Here is a 26610-nt window from a genome sequence, read left to right on the forward strand (position 1 = left end):
TCAATTTTGAGGGTGTTTTGGTGAAGATTATACTTGATTTTGGCTGAATTTCAGATTGAAACTCGAAGAAGAAGAAGACATGACATACATTATACTTACGAAATTCTAGTAAAGTTGTAAAAAAATTATATTATGTTGTTTATATATATATATATTATATGAAAGTTAAACAATATTGTATAAAAATTATATTTCAGTTGTATGATATTGTAGTTATATATAACTGGGGTAGAAATAATGTATGAAAGTTGTAGATAAGTTGTATAATATATAATTAGTTGTATGAAATTTATTTTTACTATGTATAAATCACATACAAAATATCCAAAAGACATTGTATAAAGTTTGTATAAAAATTGTAGTTAAGTGGTATGATATTGTAGTTGTAGATAAGTTGTATAATATATAATTATATAATTATTATGTATGAAATTTATTTTTTGTATAAATCAGATACAAAATATACAAAAGACATATTTTGTATAGAATTTGTATTTAAATTTGTTGGGTGTGAGATGAAATGTTTATTGTTATTTTCATATCTCTTCTCTATATCATTAAGCAGTTCTCATGTCTAAGTCTGGTTGATTTTGGGTATGTATATTTTGCCATGAAGTAGTAAGCGTCGTGATTTCTATATTTTTCCATGAAGTAGTAGAAGATGAGATATGGGAAAAAAGAGAGGGTGACGATACTCGAGATCTGAGGGATTAGATTCTCTAAATCCCTAAATATAAGTTCAATCTGGAGAGATGCTTCAGAATTAACACTATGATTTCTGCAGAAAACCGGCAGCACTTTTGGGGGGAGCTTGACTGAACCACTGGTTATATACATCTCAGTAAGCTCGACCAGGTTCAACCAACTTTGTCGAACTTTTTCCTGAATGTTAAGGATGATTTGTACTTGCTGCAAATCGATGCTAAAAAGCTTGGGAATGGGTTGGTTTACGAAGCTATCGATGACTCATGTTCAGAAGAGTTTACTAAGCTTGTTTGCTGTAAGAGGGGAGAGAGGATAGAAAAAAGAAAAATGGTGTAACTAAATCCCTTGACTGAAGGTACAACTAATGGGATGAGAGTCTTTTAAGGTGAGTTGTATACATTTTGTAACTAAAATGTGTTTAGGTCTGGTAAATACCAAAACATGAACATTTTTTGTAATAAGATTTTAAATAGTATATAGGAATGAAAAAATCCCTATAATAAACTTATATATAAAAAATATATATTTTGTTATGAAAATATTATATTGTGGATGTCCATTCATTACTCCGCTATAGATAATCTTCCCGAAAAAGATTATCTATTTAGTACTCTGTTGAAATTTATCTACAAGCAGTTGATGCAGGCAGGTTGCAAGCAACTCAATGAAATGATTTGCAGCAGCTTCTTAGTAAGCAGGCATGTTGCAAGCAGCTCAAGCAGACACCTTACAAGCAGCCGATACAAGCAGGTTGCAAGCAACTCAATGAAATGATTTGCAGCAGTTTCTTATTAAACAGGCAGGTTGCAAGCAGCTCATGCAGACAGCTTACAAAGAGCTAAAGAAAAGCCTTGCAGCTGCTTCCTGTAAAGCCTCGCAGCTGCTTCCTTTCTTCTATAAATAGAGTAGTTTTTAGTTCATTATAAACATAACTTTGAAAGTTGACTAAAATATCAATCTCCCTCTATACTTGTCTTCAGTTTATTTCTTTTATAGTCTTTATTTTATAACACGTTATCAGCACAAGACTCTGCCATTTTGAGCACTTACATCGAATTTAATTTCTATTTTAATGTTCATCTCCGATGTAAGGCGACACTCTTATGTCCGTGGTCAGATCTTGTTCATTTCGAGCATCATGAGGCAGATTATATCCTTGAGGTGGTGAGTTTTTCTTCTTGGCGGTAGTGATGTAGATGTCACTTACATATGGAGTGGCCAAATTTGCGTAATTTAATTTGAGCATTTTGCTTATATTTTAATATCTTTATCATCGCTTGTTTGGTTATATGTTACGTATACAATACCTATTTTGGTATTTGTTTTCATCCTTCTTATCTTACTAAAGGATTACAAAGTGAATAACATTGTTAGATCCACTTAAACTCCAGTAGAGTTTGCAAGAAATATACAACCACCAGAAGTGGTTATATTTCGTATATCTCAATGTAACTAAATTTTGTTAACCACCAGAAGTGGTATATGCCTATGACCACCAGAAGTAATAATTTAGGCTTTCTATGGTTACAATTAAAGATAAGCTAGAGAAATATTCTCTATATTGCATGCACGCCTCGATTTGCTCCTGAAGTAGTAAATATTTTAAAAGAGGTTGAAGCATCAAATTTGATGTGATTAATGCGCGTTCAGATAATTATGTTCGATTTCCTGAAGGATGAGAATTTTTGATAAATATTAATCTATTCCCTGAAGTGAATGTGATAATATTAATAAAGTCGTAAATATGAACGCGCTCTTGTTGTAAATATATTACAATTCACCTCCAGAAAAGTTAATATAATTGAGAGAATATATACTCAATATTTCGTATTTAAAATTTGTTCCTGAAGAAGTAACATAATTGAAATTTCCTCCTGAAGTAGGAAAATATTTTGAATCAGTATCTTTATGTGCTAAAACAAAATAATGAGCTATTCAAAGTTATTTTTGAAGCACATTTTCATTCCCTGGAGTGAATGAAGAAAAATCACAACTCACCTCCTGGAGAGGTAGAATAATAGAGGATATAAATATTATTTTTGTAGCATAAAGATCATTGCCACACGTACTTGTTGTACGTAAAATATCTTGGATAATTTTATTAAATATCATTCTAAGGCAAAAGCATTCTTGTAGAATGCTTTCTACTACAACCACATTAATATATTATGGTTAGTTATTGAGTTTTTCGGAGGAAATAACAACTCGTGTATATTTCCTTAAAAGATGCAATGACTGCCGTATTGATACAAAATATTCAGATGTTAATGATATTTCTCCTTGAAGGAGATATTTGTCACAAAGTTAGTGGTAGAAATATTAAAATTCTTAATTTTCGTCATTTATAAATTTAGAATTAGCTTTATATTGTTCATTTGATTATGATTTTCTCTCATGACACCAGAAGTGTCTGAGCAATATTTGGTAGTACAACAAAAGCTCCTGAAGAGCTAACTGTTTGTCTAGAAGACACATGACACAAGTAGTGTCTGAATAATATTTGATTGTGGACAATAAATGGAAGGCTCCCGAATAGCTTATTTGTCATTATTGTGGTCAAAACATATGTTATGATAAACCGAAGTTTATTAATACATATGACTATCATACTGAGACTACAAATGATTGAAAGATTGAAAATTTTTATGTTTCCACAATCATATGGGGTAAATATGTATGTGAGAAGATACCTGCCTTATTCTTCAAATTTGTACTACATCATGTATCACAATATACCAGAAGTTTACTAATACAAAAGCAGTCACAGTAAATCTGAAATTTACTGATACAAACGTAGCCACAGTAAATCAGAAGTTTACTGATGCAAAAGTTTATGCCATAGTAAACCAGAAGTTTACTTAGAGATAGCACATGCCATGATAAACTTGAAGTTTTCATTTGCCATTTTTAAATGAGCTATTTGAGAATTCAGATAAGCATATACTGAAGAACTAGAAGATTCTTCAAGAATTCTCTTGTGTTGCTTGTTCTCATAATAACTTGATTATACCAGCTAAAGTTGGGACTAAAATCCTCGAATTCTGAAATATATAAAAGGTGAATATAGGCTCATTCACCTAACTTGTGAACCACTTATAGATGCATATATAAGATGGTTACATGTATGTTTATTGTCAACCTGCAGTTTGGCATTTGCAATTGTCTTTCTCAATTAAGAGCATAATTTTCAGATTATGAAATCAAGATAGTTCATCTTGATGATGCTGATTTATATCCAAACTAGTTTAGCATTGAATACCTCCTATTAATGGCTAAACTATTGCTTATGAGAACAAAGTCTCATGTGTTGGTCTAAGATTTTCTAAATTGCATACAACAGCACTTGTATGCATCAGACCAACAAAATATGATAAGTCCTCCCCTCACAATTGGTTTAGGATCAAAAACCAATTTTTTTACTATCTAATAACTTTTGATGTGCGGTATATGATTAATTTCTCTACCACAATGTACAAAGATATGTTTCCCAAAGAATATTGGGGATATGAGTTAGTTTTTCTAACATTTGGAGGATGGAATTATGTCATCAACATAAATAGCAAGTATAACAAATTTTGATGCCATTTTCTTTATAAAAATACATGTACAAATAACACCATTTATGTAACCTTCTTTCAACAAATATTCACTAAGGCGATTCTACCGCATGTGCCCAGATTGCGTTAAACCGTACAAAGATCTTTGTAATCTGATTGAATACATTTTTCGAGATTTTGAATTTGCTTCAGACATTTTAAATCATTCAGGGATCTTCATATGGAATTAATCAAATGAGTCATATAGGTAATGACTTACATTTAAATGGCATGACATCTTCAGGTGTCTGGACTACAAGTCCGATCCTCACAATCTTTTACAATATTGTGCACTATATTGTATCAAATATATCGTCGATGATCATTTCGTATCAGTTCGCAAGCGACATAACTTGTTGAGATCTCATCACTTTCTTTATTTTCAGGTACCTGAACTTCTTCTGGAGTTTCATGAAATGTTATGTTGTGGGCTCTTCCTGAGCTTATTTCCTCATTATTATGATCATTTGCTCCTATTCTTTTCAAAGATTGTTACCTTTGGAACCGATTGGTCTACCACGCTTCATACGTACAGTAAACTCTATCCTTCAGGGACTTTAATTTTAATAGGAGCATTTACAGCTGAAATATGATATTTATTTTTGGATCAGCAAATGCTTCTGGCATTTGACTTGAATTATCTTCCAAGCGAGGATCATATTAATGATAATTCGATTCATATAGCATATTTCAATTGAATATCTTAAGAAAGAATTTGAGATGAAAGATCATGGAAAGACAACACTTTGTCTTGGTCTGCAAATTTAACATTTAGTAGACGAGATCTTTATCCATCAATCTGCCTATACATAAAGGGTCTTAAAACGCTTTTACATGGACAAAGCGCACCCATTGAGTACACCAATGATTGTTCGATCACTTGAAGTGAATAAGGACCCGTTCCAACCTCCAGAAGAGGATGAGGAACTCCTTGGTCCTGAAACACCCTATCTCAGTGCAATTGGTGCACTTATGTATCTTGCTAATGCTACAAGGTTTGACATAACATTTTTTGTTAATTTACTAGTAAGATATAGTTCTTCTCCTACACAGAGACATTGGAATGTGATTAAGCATATATTACGATATTTAAAGGGAACTCTTGATATGGGTTTGTTTTATGCTAACAAAGGTAGTGCAGATCTTGTTGGTTATGCAGATGCAGGTTATTTATCTGACCCCCATAAAGCTCGATCTCAAATCGGGTACGTGTTTACATGTGGAGGTACTGTCATATCATGGCGCTTCACAAAGCAATCTATTGTTGCTACTTCTTCAAATCACGATGAGATAATAGCTATTCATGAAGCAAGTAGGGAATGCATATGGTTGAGATTAGCGATTCATTTCATTCGAGAAAAAATATGGTTTGGAATGTGATAAAAGATCCACAATTTTATACGAAGACAATGCTGTATGCATAGCCCAATAGGAGGATTTATAAAAGGAGATAGAACGAAGCACATTTTAACAAAATTATTCTACACACATGATCTTCAGAAAAATAGTGACATTGATGTGCAACAAATCCGTTCAAGTGACAATCCGGCATATTTGTTCACCAAGTCTTTGCCAACTTCAACTTTTGACAAGACGGTATACAAGATTGGAATACAGAGACTCAAATATTTGAAACAAGGTTTTCATCAGGGGGAGTGAAATACGCATTGAACTTTTTTTTTCTTACTAATATTTTTTCTCATGGGATTTTTCTTGTAAGGTTTTTAATGAGGCAACTAGAAATTCGTATTACTAAATATGTGTACTCTTTTTCTTTCACTAGATTTTTTTTCACTGGGTTTTTCCTAGTAAGGTTTTAACGAGGCACATTATCTTTTAATGAACATCCAAGGGGGAGTGTTATGAAAATATTATATTGTGGATGTCCATTCATTACTCAGCTATAGATAATCTTCCTGAAAAAGATTATCCATTTAGTACTCTATTGAAATTTATCTACAAGCAGCTAATGCAGGCAGGTTGCAAGCAACTCAATGAAATAATTTGCAGCAGCTTCTTAGTAAGCAGGCATGTTACAAACAGCTCATGCAGACAGCTTACAAGCAGCTGATGCAGGCAGGTTGCAAGCAACTCAATAAAATGATTTGCAGCAGTTTCTTATTAAACATGCAGGTTGCAAGAAGCTCATGCAGACAACTTACAAGCAGCTAAAGAAAAGTCTTGCAGCTGCTTCCTGAAAAGCCTCGCAGCTGCTTCCTTTCTTCTATAAATAGAGAAGTTTTCAGTTCATTATGAACATAATTTTGAAAATTGAATAAAATATCAATCTCCTTCTATACTTGACTTCAATTTATTTCTTTTATATATGAATTCATATTCTTACATTTTAATTGTGGAAAGAAGAGCCCATTAGCTTCACAGATCCACAACGGCGCAATTAGGGTTTCACTGACCCCCTCCTCTCTTCTATATAACTAAGCCACAGCTCTGCTTCTTATATAGCCTCCTCCTTATTATAATACCCTACCTCTTCTCCTCTTCCCTCCAATGGCGTCTGAAATAATGGTCGGAATCAGAGTAAATGAACATGTTCAAAATAACGATATGAACCTTCAAATCATTGATCTGAGGTCATTTACCTTTACTTGTGTACTTATTTTTCTCTTTTCGTTTCATTTCAGCTAAGCAAAATTGTAAGTCTGCAGTCTGCACGTAGCCTCCCGGTCTCGCCTGAGCAATTTTTACATGAAGTTAGCAGCCCCAAAGCTCGTGCTATATCTACCGCCGCTAGTGTTGCAGTTTAGCCCTTTTGTACCTTCTTTACCCTTGGCTTTATCTGTGTCAAAATCAACGGCTACATTAAATCCTCTTTACAATATTTCTGTGTTAATTTGTTTTTAATTTAACAAAAAAATGCCTCATATCACCTTTAGCTTATTTTCTTCTGATTCAGTGAAAAAACAAAGCTAGTCAACGAGGCTGAAATTAAAATAGCAGTGTCAACGTGGGGTTTATTGCATTTTTCTTACTGTTTTACTCCTAAGTCCACTGCTATATTGTATACTTTTTATTGGAAGTTTTTGTTTTTCTAATTTGGGATTTTTTAATATGTTGGCTATGATTTAAAAATTTATCCGCGCTTCTGAGAGTAATCTATGAAGCAAACGATAAAATAATGGTTGAATTTCTTAATATGAGCCTATATTTTCTTATTTTTCACTTTATTTTAGAATAAAGTGAATTTTTGACAAAAGAAAAATTATTCAGCTTATTTGAATTTTGGCAGTGATGATATATAAATACAGCTTTAATGCCAGTTCTGCTTCTGAAATTCCGTGATTGATAGAGCTGTTTAATTATCTGAGCCTCAATTTCATTAAGAAAATTACGTTTTACACTTAGTCTTAGCTTTTATGGTTGGAAAAAATGTTTTAAAGTGTGTTATTAAGAAATGATTGATTTTGGTTATTAAGAGGCCAGTGATGTATGGTAATTGTCCGTACCATATGAGGAGTTTAACAGCTCCTTTGATTTTAAATTTACCTTAATTTCTGAGGTCTCTTTAATCTTCTTTCAGTTTTCCTTATAAAAAAGTACTTTTAGTAAGTGACTCAATTTATATAATTGCATCATATCTAGTAAAAGTTTTTGTTTTTATTGCTCGATGTGCGAAGCGTCTTGTGTTTATGGAGGGTCTGAGCAACAATGCAAGCATAAGTGTCTGTTTCTACCGTTCGAGCCCATGACAATTAGGTCGTATGGAGATAACTTTACGTTGTTTCAAGCGCTTAATTGCTAATGATGATATAATCATTTTAATATGAGGTGTAGTTGATCCAAGTCCCTGCTTTTGCAGGGGGAACCTCTTGGTGAAGCTGCATTACAAATGATCATATTGGATTCTACTGAAGCTATAATTTTATTTGAGTTTTTCAGAATGGGATTTTTTTCTTGATTTCTTAGTATGCTGTAAAAATGAGTTTCACTATACCCTTGCTCTTTAAATGTGGATGTAGGGTCTGAAAAACTCATAAAGTTAAAGTGCTGTCATCAGCTTCTTCACTTGTACTAACATGTTTGAAGTCAAATAAAAGCACTACATTTTTTGCCTTTGTTCATATAAATTCTTTTATATTATTCACATGTTTGGAGTCAAATAAAAGCACTACAATTTAGAGTCTAATTCGCCAGTTGATGATTAAGATACACTGCTCATTGAATAAAATTCCACCATTTAATATCCACTCCGCCGCGTGAAAATTTTTAGTCCTAAAATGATTGTTATCCAAACCATGTTCAACAGTGGCAATAGACATGCCTGAGAGTTGAAATTTAAACCTCACGTGTTATTCACGAGAGTTGAGTAAAAAATTATCACAATAGCGATAACTATCATAGGATTAACTGCCCATGCTAATGATATATAATTTGTTCTATTGTTATATCGGGATTGATATCCTTATCCTAGTAACTGTTTGACCACTAGAGATTAAAGAACTAACCCTGAAACTCATCGCTTTGTTTTGGTTACAAATTATTACTTCTTCGGACCCAGTTATTGTGTCATTTTTTGCTTATCAAGAGTTAAATTGACTAGCTTTTAAAGTCAAATTAAATTAAATCAATTCAATATTTTAAAATTAAAATTTAGGATATAAATGTTAAGAAATGTATTTCATATAGGAGGAGGTTATGGAGTTGTGAGAGTTACCATCATAAAAATTAAAGTAGTAAGAGGTTAATGGAAAAGAGTAGTGGAGTTAAAGGCATCCACTACATAATATAATATTTTATAACATTCCTCTTTGAATGTCTTAGAAAAAATAATTTATTGAAGTAAACAGGTCCGCAAAAGCGGAAGGGAATTCTGTAGGCACGCACGCGCAGATGCGGCCTTTTCATCGTAGGTGCGAAGGCAGAGGGAGAAAGTGAATTGCGCAAATGCGCACAATTTCCACACAAGCGCACCCGCAGGTGCGAGCCCAGGTTCTGCAGGTGCGGAAATACCTGGATAGTGGTTAAAACCGAAAGGCTTCATGATTTTTGTCATTTTTTACTTTGCAAACTCGGTTTAGGGCGATATTTGAGAACATTTTCGAGGCATTTCTTGAGGTAAGTCCCTAGTGCTTATTTTTTATCAATAATGTTGCTTTGCCATGTATTTTTCTACCTAGTTAGTATGTATTTAAGGTGGAAAATAGTAAGTCGGAGGCTAGGGATTTGGAAGTTTGATTTGTGGATTTGGAGGACCATTTGATTTCGAAATTTAGTAATTTTGGTATGGTTAGACTCGTGGTGGAATGGGCATTTCTATTTTGTAACTTTTACCCGATTCCGAGACGTGGGCCCCACGGGCAATGTTTGAGTTAATTTCGGGATTTTTGTTAAAGTGTTGATTTCATTAATTAGATGAGTCTATTGTTGTTGTATTTATGATATGTAATTACTTTTGGCTAGATTTGGGTCATTCAGAGCCGGATATTCGTGGGAAAGGCATTGCGACAGATTAATTGAGCTTGGTTCGATGTAAGTGGCTTGCCTAACTTTGTGTGGGAGAAATCCCCTTAAGATTTGGAACTACTGTGATGTGTAAGCGCCGTGTACGTGAGGTGACGAGTACGTACACGGGTTAGTTGTGGTAAAACCTTATTTTCTTACCGAGCAGCAACATATTTTCCTGTTATTTTGAGTTATACCATTTTAATGAGTACTAATCTATTTTCATTCTTATTTGAGTTATTCCAATATGTGTAGCTATCATGTTTAGTATAATACAACATGTCTACGTGTCTTAATGGTTTGTGTGAATTATGTGCAGCATGCTTAGTGAATTTTTTGCTTCTTCCCTGACTGGTACTTAGTCTAAATTGTAAGAATTTCGTGATGTTGTTGTATTTCTACAATTCGCGCTGCATATTTACTTTGGGACTATGGAACGGTATTCCGGGAGATCCCCATGTACTGCATATTTACTTTGGGACTACGGAACGGTATTCCGGGAGATCCCCATATCTTGCATATTTACTTTGGGATTACGGAACGGTATTCCGGGAGATCCCCTGTTGTGTTTCTGTGTACTGAGTTGTTACCTTCTATGATTTAATTGTTGTTAAATTTCAGCCATTATTTTATTGCGGTATTACACTCTATATTGATTTATTATATATTTACCAGTTGATCCCTGACCCGACCTCGTCACTACTCGACCGAGGTTAGGCTTGGCACTTACTGGGTACCGATTGTGGTGTACTCATGCTACGCTTTGCACATGTTTTTCGTGTGCAGATCCAGGTGCACCTTATCAGCCGCACTATCAGTGAGCCGGGACAGTTTTGGAGACTTTAAGGTATATCTGCCGCGTCCGCAGACCTCGGAATCCCCTTCTACTCTTTCCCATATCCATTATCTTCTGTATTTTTCCTTGTTAGACTCTGATGTATAATGACACTAGATTTTTCCTTCTGTAGTTTGTGATTCACGATGTTCCGGGTTTTGGGATTTGTTGTGTATTTTTGAATAGTTGGTTAAATTTATATTTTTATTTCATATTTTTACAAAATCTTAGGCTTACCTAGTTGTAGAGACTAGGTGCCGTTACGACGTTACACAAAGGAAAAATTGGGTCGTGACACCAATAGCAGTGGCGGAGTCAGAAATTTTACTAAGAGATGTCAAAATATAAAAAAGTAAACACACATAAGAAATTTTTCGACAAAAGAGTGTCAATTATATTGATACTTCTTAGCATAAGGTGGCTCCACCATTGACCTATAGATCACATGGAGACAATTTTACCGTTCATCCAACGCTCCCCTTGAGACCATACTAAATTAAAGCTAAAAAAATAAAAGAGATGACAAATAAGAAGATGAAACAGGAAAAAGGGCAAAACAAACCCCAAAAAGGAAAAAGTAAAAAGTAAACACAATCTTTTGTTTATTTAGTCATTCGATATATTAAGTTATTGATCCAAATAAATCAAATTTCATTGAAATATATAAAAGATTTTCTATTCTCAATGCTCGAATAAGCACTATAATTATGAGAAGGGACTATTTGGGTCCCCCAACAGATAAGATGCATGACTTTCTCAGCCTTCTCAACCTCCCTCAGCTTCTGACTATTCATGTATGCCTTCTTCCCCGTGCGTAACATGCTAGAAAACCATCTCACTCTGTCTCTGTTGTCGGATTCCGCCGTGGAAAGTGCCGGAGAATTCCTCATTCCGACGGTAGTAATACTCTCTTTATTAGTTAAATCCTTGAACTAGCTAGTCTGATCAAAACCTGTTTATATTTTCAGCTTTTGCTTTGTTCTAGTATTGAGTTGTTGCTCTTGACTTATTAGTGGCTAAATGTATGAAACAAATATGTGGACATGGTTTAGTTGGCTAGTTTCACCACAAATGCTTGTATTTTGTTTCTATATGTGGACCTCGATGCATGGATTTACACGAAACTAGGGTTGATGGTCCCCTATGTCCCTTCACCTTCAACTTTGAACATTTAGCTCGTGTAATTTGGTGACTCACTGACTTGGAATTGTGAGGTTCGGTTATATTAGTGTTCACAAAAAATAAAAATAAAAAGAATTATACTGAATCGTATATCTTAATTAATATGATTTGACAAAGTAATTTTGGATAATATATGGTTTAACAAATTAATAGCTATAGCATTAAAGTCGTAATAATATATTTGAGTTGTGCTTTCACTAGTTGAATTTTGTTTTGCCAGCTTCTTCACGAGCTTTGTTTTGGTAATTACATTTTTCATTACCAGGAAAAATATTTCTATACAAAAAAAATAATTCTTCACGAATTTACTTCTTTGTATTTTGAATATCTTGTCGTTGCCTCTAGAATGAGGCGATGAAGATGGTGGGAAAGGTGACTATTGTGGCGTTGAGATTGATGGATTATTGTAAGCAGCGGAAGCAATCCCAGTATCAAATTCACATGTAATCTAGACAACTAGCATATACGGAGTTTTCCGTATTACCTCTTGAAACGTGAATACGACTTTTCAGTCACGTAAGCCTTCAGTTCCACAACGTCTCAATGGAATCTCCACCACTCGCATAATCACGATCTCCGAACGTTCCACGGTCTTCTACTGTGTTATTCAAATAATAACCGAAAATTACAATTTCGTGTGGGCGAAATTTCTAGGAAAAGGGGCTGAAATTCAGCCATCATATTGGTGGAAAACCTTTTGTAGTTATAGCACAAGTTTTAAGGGTTAAACCCCTTTTTCAAAACCTGTTGAGTTTTCTTTTCCACCAGAAAAAGGATTCCTTTATTTCCTATTATTTAGGCACAGCAAGGACCACATAATTTAATTAACAAAGCTTCCAATTATGGAATTTACTTTTAATTTTCGAAATTAATATCCACCATAATTAATTACGAATTATTCCACTAAAAATTCGTAATTGCACTTCTTATTCAATTTTGAAATTCATCCACTAAATCTTAAACTCTCCATGCTAAGATTCAGATACTAATCTATTAAATTAAATTACTGACAATTTAATTTATAACGACCCGATCGGTCGTTTTGATCTCTAGCACGTCACACGGCGGTTTGAGGCCATGAGTAGCTTCACTTCGGGTATTACGACTTGTACGCATGGTCAGAATTTAATTTCGGGAAAGTTCGGAGTCGATGTGGAAAGAAAATTCTGATTTCGGAAGCCTTAAGTTGGAGGAATTGACTAAAGTATTATTTTTTATTAAACAACCTCAGAATCGGGATTTGAAGGTTCCAACAGGTTCATATGATGATTTTGGATTTGGGCGTATGCCCGGTTTTGGATGATCCGGGAGCGTTCCGGCGCCTATTAGGGAAGTTGGCATTTTGGAAGAATTTCATAAAATTGGGTTGAAGTGTATTTCAATGTTATCGATATCTGTTTGGGATTCCGAGTCTGGAAATAGCTCTATATGGTGATTCTAGTATTGGGAGCACGTCCGAAAGTTGATTTGGAAGTCCGTAGGTCATTTCGGCGTCAATTGACGAAAGTTGGAAATTTGGATGATTTTGAGAAGTTTGACCGGAAGTGGACTTTTTGATATAGGGGTCGAATTTCGATTCCGAAAATTGAAATAGGTCCGTAATGTCAAGTATGACTTGTGTTCAAAATTTGAGGTCAATCGGACGTGATTTGAAAAGTTTCGTCATAGAGTGTAGAAGTTTGAAATTTCAAGATCATTAAGCTTGAATTGGAAGGTAATTCGTAGTTTCGATGTTGTTTGATATGATTTGAGGCCTCGAGCAAGTTCGTGTCATGCTTTGGGGTGTCTTGGTATATCTGGTTGATGTCCCGAGGGCCTCGGGTGGATTTCAGATGGTAAACGGATTAATTTTGGATTTGGGGGAAAAGCTGAAGCTTTCTGCTACCGATGTGATCGCACATGCGCAAAGGCAGTCGCAGGTGCGAGAACAAGGGGCGCAGGTGCGGAAGAAGGCGCAGGTGTGGCGTATCGACCGCAAAAGCGGTCTCACAGAAGCGAGTCACTGACCGCATGTGCGAGCGGGGCCAGCTAAGGAAAAGGCCGCATCTGCAAGGGCTTTTCCGCAGATGCGGAGCCACAGAAGTGGCTCAGTAGCCACAGAAGCGGAAATCGCCTGGATTGGGCAGAATGTTTTAAAGCGGGGTTTGGGTTCATTTCATTCATTTTTCACACGGCTTGAGCGATTTTTGGAGCTTTTCAAGGGAGTATTTTCACCATCCTTCATGTGGTAAGTGATTTCTACTGGTTGTTAGTTAAATACAAGGTTTATACATGGATTCAGATATGAAATTTTGTAAAAAATTGGGATTTTGAAGAAAAACCTAGAAATTAGTGTATTTGGATTTTGATCACGAAATGGAATTGGAAATAAATTATGTATCTTGGTTCGTAATTCTATGGGTAGTGTTTATCTTTAAAAATTTTCGAAATCCGGGCAGGTGGGGCCGAGGGTGATTTTTGTCGACTTTTTGAGCGGAGTTGAAAATTGTTGTAAATTGAATTGTAATGAGTATTAGAGTATGTATATATATATATATATATATATATATATATATATATATATATATATATATATATATATATATATATATATGGATTCGCACATTCATTGACTAGTTTTGAAGTTATGGGCATCGGTTAGAGTTGTTGGAAAGGCTTTGGAGTCGGTTACAACATTTCAGAGCAAGGTAAGTCTCTTGTCTAATCTTGTAAGAAGGAATTTACCCCATAGGTGATTTAAATTAATAATTATTGATAATTGTGGGGGCTACGTACGCACGAGGTGACGAGAGTCCGTGCGTAGCTACTAATATTGCTAAAGTCCGGGTAGTTTAGGACTCAAATCATGAATTACTTGTGATAATTGTATCCTTATTTAATTAAAGCAATAGAATTGTGTTGTAAATTGTTAGAGAAAATGGTAAAAGATTGAAATTTCACGTACTTGAAACTTTGTTCAGAATATTTAACTGTTGTAGAAATTTGTACAACCTCACGTGTTAATCTCATAATGTATATATATATTTTCATTCCGGAGGTTCATAAGAAAATGTCCTCCTTTCTTGTGGAGCGGGCCGAACGCCTCGGCAAGATAGATGCATCTATGGATCGCGCCGCACGTCCCTCGGCAGTATACACGACACTCTGGATCGGGCCGTACATCCTCGACAGAAATCGTGCCTAGTAATAAAAAATAATTACATGATACCTTGTTTTTTTTTATTGCAGCTTGTAAAGCTAATTGATAAATTAGAAATCATTGGAATTGAAAGAATTAATTATTTCTAATGTTTAAAGAAAATTATTGTTGTTCCTATAAATCATGTTGATTTAAATATTTCCATTTTTAATATTATTGATCCTTAGTGAGTGTCAAATTCGACCTCTCGTCACTACTTCTCCGAGATTAGGCTTGATACTTACTGGGTACACATTGTTTACGTACTCATGCTGCACTTGCTGCACATTTTTGTGCAGGTACATATATGTCTAGCGGCCTTGTGGGCGCAGAGGTGTGGTTAAAAGAAATACGGGGACTTAGGTGAGATGCATTCTATATTACGATCCGCAGCCAACAGAGTCTCCTTCAGAGTTATTTATATTTTCTTGTCTAATTTGTATTCTAGACAGATGCTGTCGTTTATTTTACATTCCTAGTTGATGCTCATGCACTGGTGACACCTGGTTTTGGGGTGATTATGGGTTGTTCTGTATTGAAACGTTTTAAGAATATTATTATTTACTCGGTAAATTTCATCTATTACTATTTAATTAAGGGAAATATGATTTCAAAAATATTAAAAATATGAGAACCACATTAAGTCTTTATTTTTGGCTTTTCCGACAGCGGTGTCCAGCGCCATCACGACCTTTAATGGATTTTGGGTCGTGATAATATGGTATCAGAGCACTAGGTTCACGTAGGTCTCACGAGTCATGAGCAAGTCTAGTAGAGTCTTGCGGATCGGTATGGAGACGTCTGTACTTATCTTCGAGGGGCTACAGGATCGTTTGGAGCACTTCCCTTTCTTGATTCTTCATCGTGCGATTTGATTCCTTTGAGGATTATGCCTTCGTTTCCTTCCTGTTCGATCTTATGCGACGGGAAGCGTTTGTTATAAATTTGGAGTCAAGGAATTTGGATGGCACTACTGATGTAGAGAAGGATATTTCTCCCTGCGTATTCGATTAGGCTAATGTTTTCGCCTTGCGGAAGGATGTTATGCCATCTCAGCTCAGTAGCTGTATTCCTGATGTATTTGGGGTTATGCATCAATTGCTATGATGTTCATGAGTGGTTACCGCACAGTATTGAAGTAATGGTAGGATACTTGTCTATTTGTAAGGGCAGTGAATGATTTGAAATAAGGTTTTACTCAGTGCATGATTCAGAGATTTAGTGTTTCATTTCCGGCGGAGAAAAAGGCAATCGGGCTACGAATGCTCAGGTTTGGGTAGATGGGGTAACGAGACTTGGTATTTTCGAGCGTGGTGGAATTTTCATCTGTGATGTAGTGTCGTCGTCCTTGTTGAATGCGTTAAATTCACCGGTGTTATGGTCTTCTTCAATTCACCTTCGGAGTAAGGTATTGTGAAATGGCGTCGGAGAAGCGGTTGTCAGGAATAACGTGGTGTATCGATTTCGGGATCGAATCGGTGTTTCTAGTGTTGATGGCTCGAGAAAGATGATCTTCGGAAAGGTTTAAAGTTGGTAGCGATCTATTGTTTCAAGTGCTACAGAGATAGATTTTGATTTAAGGCAACAACTGGGAAACGAAGGATAAGGAAGGACATGTGGGAGGTGTCTTACTGTGGTTAAATTTCTAGAAGGCCAAGTGTGAGAAACAGAAGTCGAGTAGTTGCTTAAAAGAGAGGGTTTGACCAAAGTGGGAGAGAGGCAAGGTAGCATATGGGTTATGTGGTAGGATAACTACACGTCCTGAGGAAAGTTGGAGTGATTTGGGATTCATGGGAGACAGTGACTAGGTCTATGGACTTAATTTGGAATGTTGGCTGTTACACTAGGGAACGATTGGATGCGACAGAAATGATTTTGCTTGATATGAAGAGGAATGCAACATGACTTCGGGTTGGGATGTATTGTCGCAGTTTTAGTAATATCAATAGGGAGTGAACGGACTTGTACCGCTAGATGACGAGCATAGGCTCAGGAGGTTTACTGAATGCGTAGTAGTTGCACCCAGTGCAACGTCATTGGAAGATGTCGGCATGGAAGTTCACATGTGGGTTACTTCCTATGAGCAAGATAACGGTTGTGTGATGTTGATGAAGTTTCTACAAAGAATTTTACTGGCTACCCGATAAGAGGTCAAAAATGTGAATGTGGCTAGTGATTCAGAGCGTTCATGAAATGGTTAACAAGAAGATTTTGAGGAATTTGGTCGGTCGATTGTGCGAGGTCATGTCAGCAAGGAAGAAGGAATCTTGGTAGGTTCCAGGGTTATGTAATGGTAGCTTCAAGCTAAGTGGGAGAGCCCCACCGCCTACTACTGGATTGCATGGTTGTTTACTTGGGAGGTTTCTGGTTATCGTCATATTGATGGGTTATTTCGGCTAAGGAAAGAGAACATCAGTGGTGATTTGAGCAAAGGATTTGAGGAATGTGTGCTATAATTGGTCTTATCAATATATGTTCAGGCTTTAGGAAGACTCAAGATTTATGCTTCGTGTAGATGGGATGTACAAGAGAGGTGATTCAGCCAGGTGTTTCTTTGAGAGAGCGTTCATGTGCTAACAGAGCCTTGGAGTTGATTATATTTGGGACCAATTTAGAATGGGTGGCTATCAACAACGGTCCTAAGGATTCAAAGTTAAAGTGTGGTGTCTAAGAATTTCGAGTTCATAGTAGAGTTAAGTATCGAGTCATTGTAATGGAGTATGAAAGAGACTTAGAATGTTCTATGCTATCATTGGGTATGCGGTGCAGTATTGGAGGAAGGGAAGAAGTAGCTTTGAATTCGCAGCAGTTCTTGCAGAGCGGGTGTACCCATTGGCGATGCTACTGTATGCATAAAGAGGGTATGAGATGGTTCGTGGGTTTTGGAGACAACGTGGTCTCATGAAATGAGGTCACTCAGGATGAGTGCGGATTTGGGTTCATGATGTTTTGAATGGAGCTATTATTATTCCTAAGGCAAATCCAAAGTAAGTTAGGAGAATTCGGATCGGTTAGCAATGGTTGAATTGGCATGATGGTGGCAATGATATGTTCCTTCAGCATGTTAAGTTATACATGTGGTTGGTGGCGGTACGTGCGAGGCTTGACAGCCCCCATAATTGACTTTATTTGGAGGCATTCGAGTATTATGGCATGTTATGGGTAAATGGATTACAGAAGAGTTATGGCGGCTAGATCACGACTTGAGGTTTGTATTTTTCTATGGTTTGAGAATTCAGTTATACGTTGTAATGGTTCTCCGAATATAAGTAAAGTGAAAGGTTTCTACATGATGAAGTTGTGTATCATGTTAGTGGTCCAGGAGTTATGATGAATGCTCTCGCATACGGGTAAGATGGGTGTGGTGAGCGATATGAAATTTGAAAGTTGAGGATCAAGGTTACAGTTTCGTGTCGACAAGAATGTCAAGAGCTCGGATGAGCAGGAAAGGATTCAGATGGTTAGAGTAAGCTGGCATTGTCTTTAGAGTCAACTGAGATCGGTGTTATGTGTGAGAGTCTTTACGTACTAATCGCAAATTCCTGATTTGCCTTACAGCATTAGTGTGGCTGGTGGTATGGACGTGCAGACATGTTACCTAGTGCTGAAGGTCGTGGGAGTGTATCCCACGAGAAGATTGTATAACTGTGACATGTAGTCACTTGATTGATTAAAGATTTAGAACCAAGTATGGAGATTGTGGTACTATCGCTAATGTGAGAATTTATGCCTGAAGGGCACTCGGTTCATTTGGTTGTGGACTGTGGAAGTTTGTTTCGAATTTGACGGTTGTTATTGTGTGTCATGGGAAAAAGGGTTATTGTGGCACCTTGAAAGGTTAATAGCCAAGTGCGGTACAATCAGAATCGGCTTGAGGTTCGTGGATGGATCTAAATGTGAATGTGGGCTCTATATCAGGCTGGATGCGTTCATTTCAGCATAACGTGGTTTTCGGAGGGGTTTTCGAGCCTTGGATGTTATTTCTATTGTCAGCCCTTCCATGTAGTCTTTATTGTGCCATGTGGGTTGTGAGGCGGTTTGATTACTCGCACTCGTATTGGGATCCCGTATAGTTGTGGTGTTATATAAGCAGGATGGTTTGTATTATGCACTGGCGTGCTTGTAATCGATATTTAGGTATTTTGTAAGAAGCATTGCGACTTGATGTGTGTTTTCTTCTTGATTGTTATGTATGAATCAGGTGGCACGTGGCCACGTGTATATAATATTTGGATAGGGTTGCACGCCGCAACAATGTCGTGATGAATCGGGTTGCACGCCGCAACACTGAGATGTTGGGTACAGTTCCATGTATTTATTTCTGTGCATTTTATTTCTCATTCACTAAGGAAAGTTCATAGTGTCTGGTCGACGTTTTATTTGTTACGCGGACTGGGAAATTCCATTCCAGAGTTTGCTTTTCCTTATGTATCGCATTCAAGTTTGTAGCCTATTGGCGCATTGTTGGCATCATACGAGATCTGAGCCAGTGTTTGAGGTGGCTTATTGCATGTGTAGCTTATATTGGGTGAGACGAGACTATTGGACCTGAAATCAGTGCAATCAGATTTATATAAGGTGCAATAAGGAACAAATATCGCTATTCAGTTCAAAATGAGGTAATGGTCCTTGCCAGGAGAAGAGACTCCATGATTTGATTAATTCAATAGGTGGTTATGAATTTCTACACATATTCTCTATTATGGCAGTATTGTGAGGATTGAAATCAGGCTTATTTGTATTATGAGGTGTATTGCGAGCATCAGGATCGTGAAATTCCAGTTATTATAGTTGGAGGATGTTGCCTTGGACAAATGAGTTATGCGGTGCGTGGTCTGATTTCTGCATAGATGCACAATCGTGTTTTAGCACAACGTGTAGTGATTGATACGGTGTTTGTATGTTTGAACAAGTTATTGTAAAGAAATTGGGAGGTTGGAATTGGTTCTAAGCCTTATTTGACTAAATAAAAGGGAGGATCTCCAGACTAGCTCAAGCTAATGTGCTCAACTGGGTTGTGATAGCATGGTTAGGTGCATGAGGTATTAAACAGAAATTTTGGACAACTTCGGAACAATTCTTAGCACTTCGAGGACGAACATATGTTTAAGTGGGAGAGAATGTAACGACCCGACCGGTCATTTTATGTTCTAGCACGTCATTCGGAGATTTGAGGTCATGAGTTGCTTCACTTCGGGTATTACGACTTGTACGCGTCGTCTGAATTTAATTTTGGAAAGTTCAGAGTAGATATGGAAAGAAAATTCTGATTTCGGAAGCCTTAAGTTGGAGGAATTTACTAAAGTATGATTTTTGAGTAAACGACCTAGGAATCTGGATTTGAAGGTTCCAACAGGTTTGTATGATGATTTTGGACTTGGGCGTATGCCCAGAGCGGATTTTGGATGACCCGGGAGTGTTTCGGCACCCTTTATGGAAGTTAGCATTTTGGAAGATTTTCATAAAATTGGGTTGAAGTGTATTTCAATGTTATCGATGTGCATTTGGGATTCCGAGTCTAGAAGTAGCTCCGTATGGTGATTCTAGTATTGGGAGCGCGTCCTGAAGTTGATTTGGAGGTTGGTAGATCATTTCGGCATCAATTGGCGAAAGTTGGAAATTTGGATGATTTTGAGAAGTTTGACCGGAAGTGGACTTTTTGATATCGGTGTCGGATTCTGATTCCGAAAGTTGGAATAGGTACGTAATGTCAAGTATGACGTGTGTGCAAAATTTGAGGTCAATCGGACGTGATTTGAAAGGTTTCGGCATCGAGTGTAGAAGTTTGAAATTTCAAGATCATTAAGCTTGAATTGGAGGGTAATTCGTAGTTTCGATGTTGTTTGATGTGATTTGAGGTCTCGAGCAAATTCGTGTCATGCTTTGGGATGTCTTGGTATATTTGGCTGAGGTCCCGAGGGCCTCGGGTGGATTCCAGATAGTAAACGGATTGATTTTGGATTTGGGGGAAAAGCTGAAGCTTTCTGCTTCCGATGCGATCGCACCTATGTAAAGGCAGTCGCAGGTGCGAAATCGCAGGTGTGAGAACAAGGGGCGCAGGTGCGGAAGAAGGCATAGGTGCGGCGTATCGACAGTAGAAGCGAGCCGCTGACCGCAGGTGCGAGCAGATCCGGCTATGGAAAAAGCCACATCTGCGAGGGCTTTTCCGCATATGCGGCTCAGTATCCGCATAAGCGGAAATCACCTGGGTTGGGCAGAATGTTTTAAACCGGGGTTTGGGTTCATTTCACCCATTTTCCACATGGATTGAGCGATTTTTGGAGCTCTTCAAGGGAGTATTTTCAAAATCATTCATAAGGTAAGTGATTTCTACTGGTTGTGAGTTAAATACAAGGTTTATACATAGATTCAGACATGAAATTTGGGATTTTGAAGAAAAAATTAGAAATTAGTATGTTTGGATTTTGATCACGAAATTGGACATGGAATTAGAAATAAATTATGTATCTTGGTTCGTAATGTTATGGGTAGTGTTTATCTTCGAAAATATTTGCAATCCGGGCACGTGGGCCCGAGGGTGATTTTTATCGACTTTTTGAGCGGAGTTGAAAATTGTTGTAAATTGAATTGTAATGAGTATTAGAGCATATATTTATGAATTCGCACATTTATTGACTAGTTTTGAAGCTATGGGCATTGGTTGGAGTTGTTGGAAAGGCTTTGAAGTCAGTTATAATATTTCGGAGCGAGGTAAGTCTCTTGTCTAACCTTGTAAGAAGGAATTTACCCCATAGGTAATTTAAATTAATAATTGTTGCTAATTGTGGGGGCTACGTACGCACGAGGTGACGAGAGTCCGTGCGTAGCTACTAATATTGCTAAGGTCCGGGTAGTTTAGGACTCAAATCATGAATTACTTGTGACAATTGTATCCTTATTTAATTAAAGCAATAGAATTATGTTGTAAATTGTTAGAGAAAATGGTAAAAGATTGAAATATCACATACTTGAAACTTTGTTCAGAATATTTAACTGTTGTAGAAATTTGTACATTCTCACGTGTTAATCTCATAATGTATATGTATATTCTCATTCCGGAGGTTCATAAGAAAATGTCCTCCTTTCTTTGTGGATCCGAACGCCTCGGCAAGATAGATGCATCTATGGATATTGTCACACATCCCTCAGCAGTGTACACGACACTCTGAATCGGGTCGTACGTTCTCGGCATAAATCATGCCTAATAATTAAAAAAAATACACGATACCTTGATATGTTTTTTATTGCAGCTTGTGAAGCTAATTGATAAATTAAAAATTATTGGAATTGAAAGAATTAATTATTTCTGCTGGTTAAAGAAAATTATTGTTGTTCTTATAAATTATGTTGATTTAAATATTTGTATTTTTAATATTATTGACCCTTAGTGAGTGTCAAATTCGACTTCTCGTCACTACTTCTTCGAGATTAGGCTTGATACTTGCTGGGTACACGTTGTTTACGTACTCATGCTGTACTTGCTGCACAATTTTGTGCAGGTACAGATATGTATAATGGCCTTGTGGTCGTAGAGGTGTGGTTAAAAGAAATACGGGGACTTAGGTGAGATGCATTCTATATTACGATCCGCAGCCAACAGAGTCTCCTTCAGAGTTATTTATATTTTCCTATCTAATTTGTATTCTAGACAGATGCTGTATTTTATTTTACATTCCTAGTTGATGCACATGCACTGGTGACATCTGGTTTTGGGGTGATTATGCCCAGAGCTGGTTTTGGATGACCCGGGAGCGTTCCGGCGCCTATTAGGGAAGTTGGTATTTTGGAAGAATTTCATAAAATTGGGTTGAAGTGTATTACAATGTTATCAATGTCCGTTTGGGATTCTGAGTCTGGAAATAGCTCTGTATGGTGATTCTGGTATTGGGAGCACGTCCGAAAGTTGATTTGGAGGTACGTAGGTCATTTCGGCGTCAATTGACGAAAGTTGGAAATTTTGATGATTTTGAGAAGTTTGACCGGAAGTGGACTTTTTGATATCGGGGTCGGATTCTAATTCTGGAAGTTGGAATAGGTCCGTAATGTCAAGTATGACTTGTGTTCAAAATTTGAGGTCAATCGGACGTGATTTGAAAGGTTTCGGCATCGAGTGTAGAAGTTTGAAATTTAAAGATCATTAAGCTTGAATTGGAAGGTAATTCGTAGTTTCGATGTTGTTTGATGTGATTTGAGGCCTCGAGCAAGTTCGTGTCATGCTTCGGGATGTCTTGGTATATTTGGTTGAGGTCCCGAGGGCCTCGGGTGGATTCCAGATGGTAAACGGATTGATTTTGGATTTGGAGGAAAAGCTGAAGCTTTCTGCTACCGATGCGATCGCACCTGCACAAAGGCAGTCGCAGGTGCGAGAATAAGGGGCGCAGGTGAGGAAGAAGGCGCTGGTGTGGCGTATCGACCGCAGAAGCGGTCTCACAGAAGCAAGCCACTGACCGCATGTACGAGCGGGGCCGGCTAAGGAAAAAGCCACATCTGCGAGGGCTTTTCCGCAGATGTGGAGCCGCAGAAGCGGATGCGGAGCCGCAGAAGCGGAAATCGCCTGGGTTGGGCAGAATGTTTTAAAGCGGGGTTTGGGTTCATTTCACCCATTTTTCACACTGCCTTGAGCGATTTTTGGAGCTTTTCAAGGGAGTATTTTCACCATCCTTCATGTGGTAAGTGATTTCTACTGGTTGTTAGTTAAATACAAGGTTTATACATGGATTCATATATGAAATTTTGTAAAAAATTGGGATTTTGAAGAAAAACCTAAAAATTAGTGTATTTGGATTTTGATCACGAAATGGAATTGGAAATAAATTATGTATCTTGGTTCGTAATTCTATGGGTAGTGTTTATCTTTGAAAATTTTCGTAATCCGGGCAGGTGGGGCCGAGGGTGATTTTTGTCGACTTTTTGAGCGGAGTTGAAAATTGTTGTAAATTGAATTGTAATGAGTATTAGAGTATATATATATATATATATATATATATATATATATATATATATATATATATATATATGGATTCGCACATTCATTGACTAGTTTTGAAGTTATGGGCATCGGTTGGAGTTGTTGGAAAGGCTTTGGAGTCGGTTACGGCATTTCGGAGCAAGGTAAGTCTCTTGTCTAACCTTGTAAGAAGGAATTTACCCCATAGGTGATTTAAATTAATAATTGTTGATAATTGTGGGGGCTACATATGCACGAGGTGACGAGAGTCCGTGCGTAGCTACTAATATTGCTAAAGTCCGGGTAGTTTAGGACTCAAATCATAAATTACTTGTGATAATTGTATCCTTATTTAATTAAAGCAATAGAATTGTGTTGTAAATTGTTAGAGAAAATGGTAAAAGATTGAAATTTCACGTACTTGAAACTATGTTCAGAATATTTAACTGTTGTAGAAATTTGTACATCCTCACGTGTTAATCTCATAATGTATATATATATATTTTCATTCCGGAGGTTCATAAGAAATTGTCCTCCTTTCTTGTGGAGCGGGCCGAACGCCTCGGCAAGATAGATGCATCTATGGATCGCGCTGCACGTCCCTCGGCAGTATACACGACACTCTGGATCGGGCCGTACGTCCACGACAGAAATCGTGCCTAGTAATAAAAAACAATTACATGATACCTTAATTTTTTTTTTTTTGCAGCTTGTGAAGCTAATTGATAAATTAAAAATCATTGGAATTGGAAGAATTAATTATTTCTAATGTTTAAAGAAAATTATTGTTGTTCCTATAAATCATGTTGATTTAAATATTTTCTTTTTTAATATTATTGACCCTTAGTGAGTGTCAAATTCGACCTCTCGTCACTACTTCTCCGAGATTAGGCTTGATACTTACTGGGTACACATTGTCTACGTACTCATGCTACACTTGCTGCACATTTTTGTGCAGGTACATATATGTCTAGCGGCCTTGTGGGCGCAGAGGTGTGGTTAAAAGAAATACGGGGACTTAGGTGAGATGCATTCTATATTACGATCGCAGCCAACAGAGTCTCCTTCAGAGTTATTTATATTTTCCTGTCTAATTTGTATTCTAGACAGATGTTGTATTTTGTTTTACATTCCTAGTTGATGCTCATGCACTGGTGACACCTAGTTTTGGGGTGATTATGGGTTGTTCTGTATTGAAACGTTTTAAGAATATTATTATTTACTCGGTAAATTTCATCTATTACTATTTAATTAAGGGATATATGATTTCAAAAATATTAAAAATATGAGAACCACATTAAGTCTTTATTTTTGGCTTTCCCAACAGCGGTGTCCGGCGCCATCACGACCTTTAATGGATTTTGGGTCGTGATAACATGGTAGCAGAGCACTAGGTTCACGTAGGTCTCACGAGTCATGAGCATGTCTGGTAGAGTCTTGCGGATCGCTACGGAGACCTTTGTACTTATCTTCGAGAGGCTACAGGACGGTTAGGAGAACTTCCCTTTCTTGATTCCTCATCATGCGATTTGATTCCTTTGAGGCTTATGCCTTCGTTTCCTTCCTGTTCGATCTTATGCGACGGGAAGCGTTTGTTTACGTACTCATGCTACACTTGCTGCACATTTTTGTGCAGGTACAGATATGTCTAGTGGCCTTGTGGGCACAGAGGTGTGGTTAAAAATAATGCTGGGACTTAGGCGAGCTTCATTCTATTGTACGATCCGCAACCAACAGAGTCTCTTTCAGAGTTATTTATATTTTCCTGTGTAATTTGTATTCCGGACATATGCTGTATTTTATTTTACATTCCTAGTTGATGTTCATGCACTGGTGACACCGGGTTTTAGGGTGATTATGGGTTGTTCTGTATTGAAATTTGTTAAGAATATTATTATTTACTCTGTAAATTTCATCTATTACTATTTAATTGAGGGAAATATGATTTCAAAAATATTTAAATAAAATGAGAACCACATTAAGTATTTATTTTTGGCTTTTCCGACAGTGGTGTTCGATGCCATCACGACCTTTAATGGATTTTGGGTCGTGACATAATTTATTGATTATTCCCTTTAAACTTTCGCTTAACTTATTTCATAAAGGCGTATCATCAATCTATAAACCGAGACACGGATTCCATCAACTAGCTATTTTTTTACCAATGTACATTATAGTTATTATTCAATTTACTAAGTATATTGACCCACGAAAGGATTTTACCTTTTAATAAATTAAAACAATAATAATATACACGGTTAATAATAATTATATCAAGATTAAGAGTATAAATACATTTAATGGCTAGAGAATTTATTTTACTAAGTCAATATAAAATACTTATCTCTACTTGGTTCGTTCAATACATACAAAATGTACTAGCACAAGAAGTTGGAATTAAACCATTCTCATAATCAAGATAAATTATATTTAATCTTATGCTACAATCATTCCTGATGGTTTGTCCTATTCCAACATTAGATTGTGAACTCAAACTTTATACTTATAAGAACCGATAATTTAATCTTCCGTGTATAAGCTAAACTCTATAGACTAAATCATCTACTATATAAGCAAAGGATACTGACTAATATATGATCTATTTAAAACTTTATTAAAATTGAATAAATAATTGTTCCATAATAAATACTATATCCAAACCAAACTCATGGTTAATAGTATATATCCAACAATCTCCCACTTCGAT

At 36.6% G+C, this 26610-nt stretch overlaps 1 long non-coding RNA gene and 6 other non-coding genes across 7 annotated transcripts; 6 read left to right on the forward strand and 1 right to left on the reverse strand.

The window, feature by feature from the left end:
• Positions 1–6572: 6572 nt before the first annotated feature.
• On the reverse strand, positions 6573–7042 carry LOC107798480 (uncharacterized). The gene is made up of 2 exons (XR_001650897.2): positions 6902–7042; positions 6573–6816 (listed from the first exon to the last, which is right to left on the reverse strand). It is a non-coding gene; the product is annotated as an uncharacterized LOC107798480 (long non-coding RNA).
• On the forward strand, positions 6969–7124 carry LOC142177884 (small nucleolar RNA snoR134). The gene has a single exon (XR_012706424.1). It is a non-coding gene; the product is annotated as a small nucleolar RNA snoR134 (small nucleolar RNA).
• Positions 7125–7374: 250 nt separating this feature from the next.
• LOC142177880 (small nucleolar RNA U36a) lies at positions 7375–7463 on the forward strand. Its single transcript, XR_012706421.1, has one exon. It is a non-coding gene; the product is annotated as a small nucleolar RNA U36a (small nucleolar RNA).
• Positions 7464–7539: 76 nt separating this feature from the next.
• On the forward strand, positions 7540–7633 carry LOC142177858 (small nucleolar RNA Z223). Its single transcript, XR_012706403.1, has one exon. It is a non-coding gene; the product is annotated as a small nucleolar RNA Z223 (small nucleolar RNA).
• Positions 7634–7736: 103 nt separating this feature from the next.
• LOC142177883 (small nucleolar RNA snoR117) lies at positions 7737–7822 on the forward strand. Its single transcript, XR_012706423.1, has one exon. It is a non-coding gene; the product is annotated as a small nucleolar RNA snoR117 (small nucleolar RNA).
• A 234-nt stretch (positions 7823–8056) lies between these two features.
• On the forward strand, positions 8057–8174 carry LOC142177861 (small nucleolar RNA Z278). Its single transcript, XR_012706406.1, has one exon. It is a non-coding gene; the product is annotated as a small nucleolar RNA Z278 (small nucleolar RNA).
• An 86-nt stretch (positions 8175–8260) lies between these two features.
• LOC142177873 (small nucleolar RNA snoR97) lies at positions 8261–8366 on the forward strand. Its single transcript, XR_012706416.1, has one exon. It is a non-coding gene; the product is annotated as a small nucleolar RNA snoR97 (small nucleolar RNA).
• The last annotated feature ends 18244 nt before the right edge of the window (positions 8367–26610 follow it).

The sequence above is a fragment of the Nicotiana tabacum genome, chromosome 23 (assembly GCF_000715075.1).
Source record: "Nicotiana tabacum cultivar K326 chromosome 23, ASM71507v2, whole genome shotgun sequence".
Lineage (NCBI taxonomy): Eukaryota > Viridiplantae > Streptophyta > Magnoliopsida > Solanales > Solanaceae > Nicotiana > Nicotiana tabacum.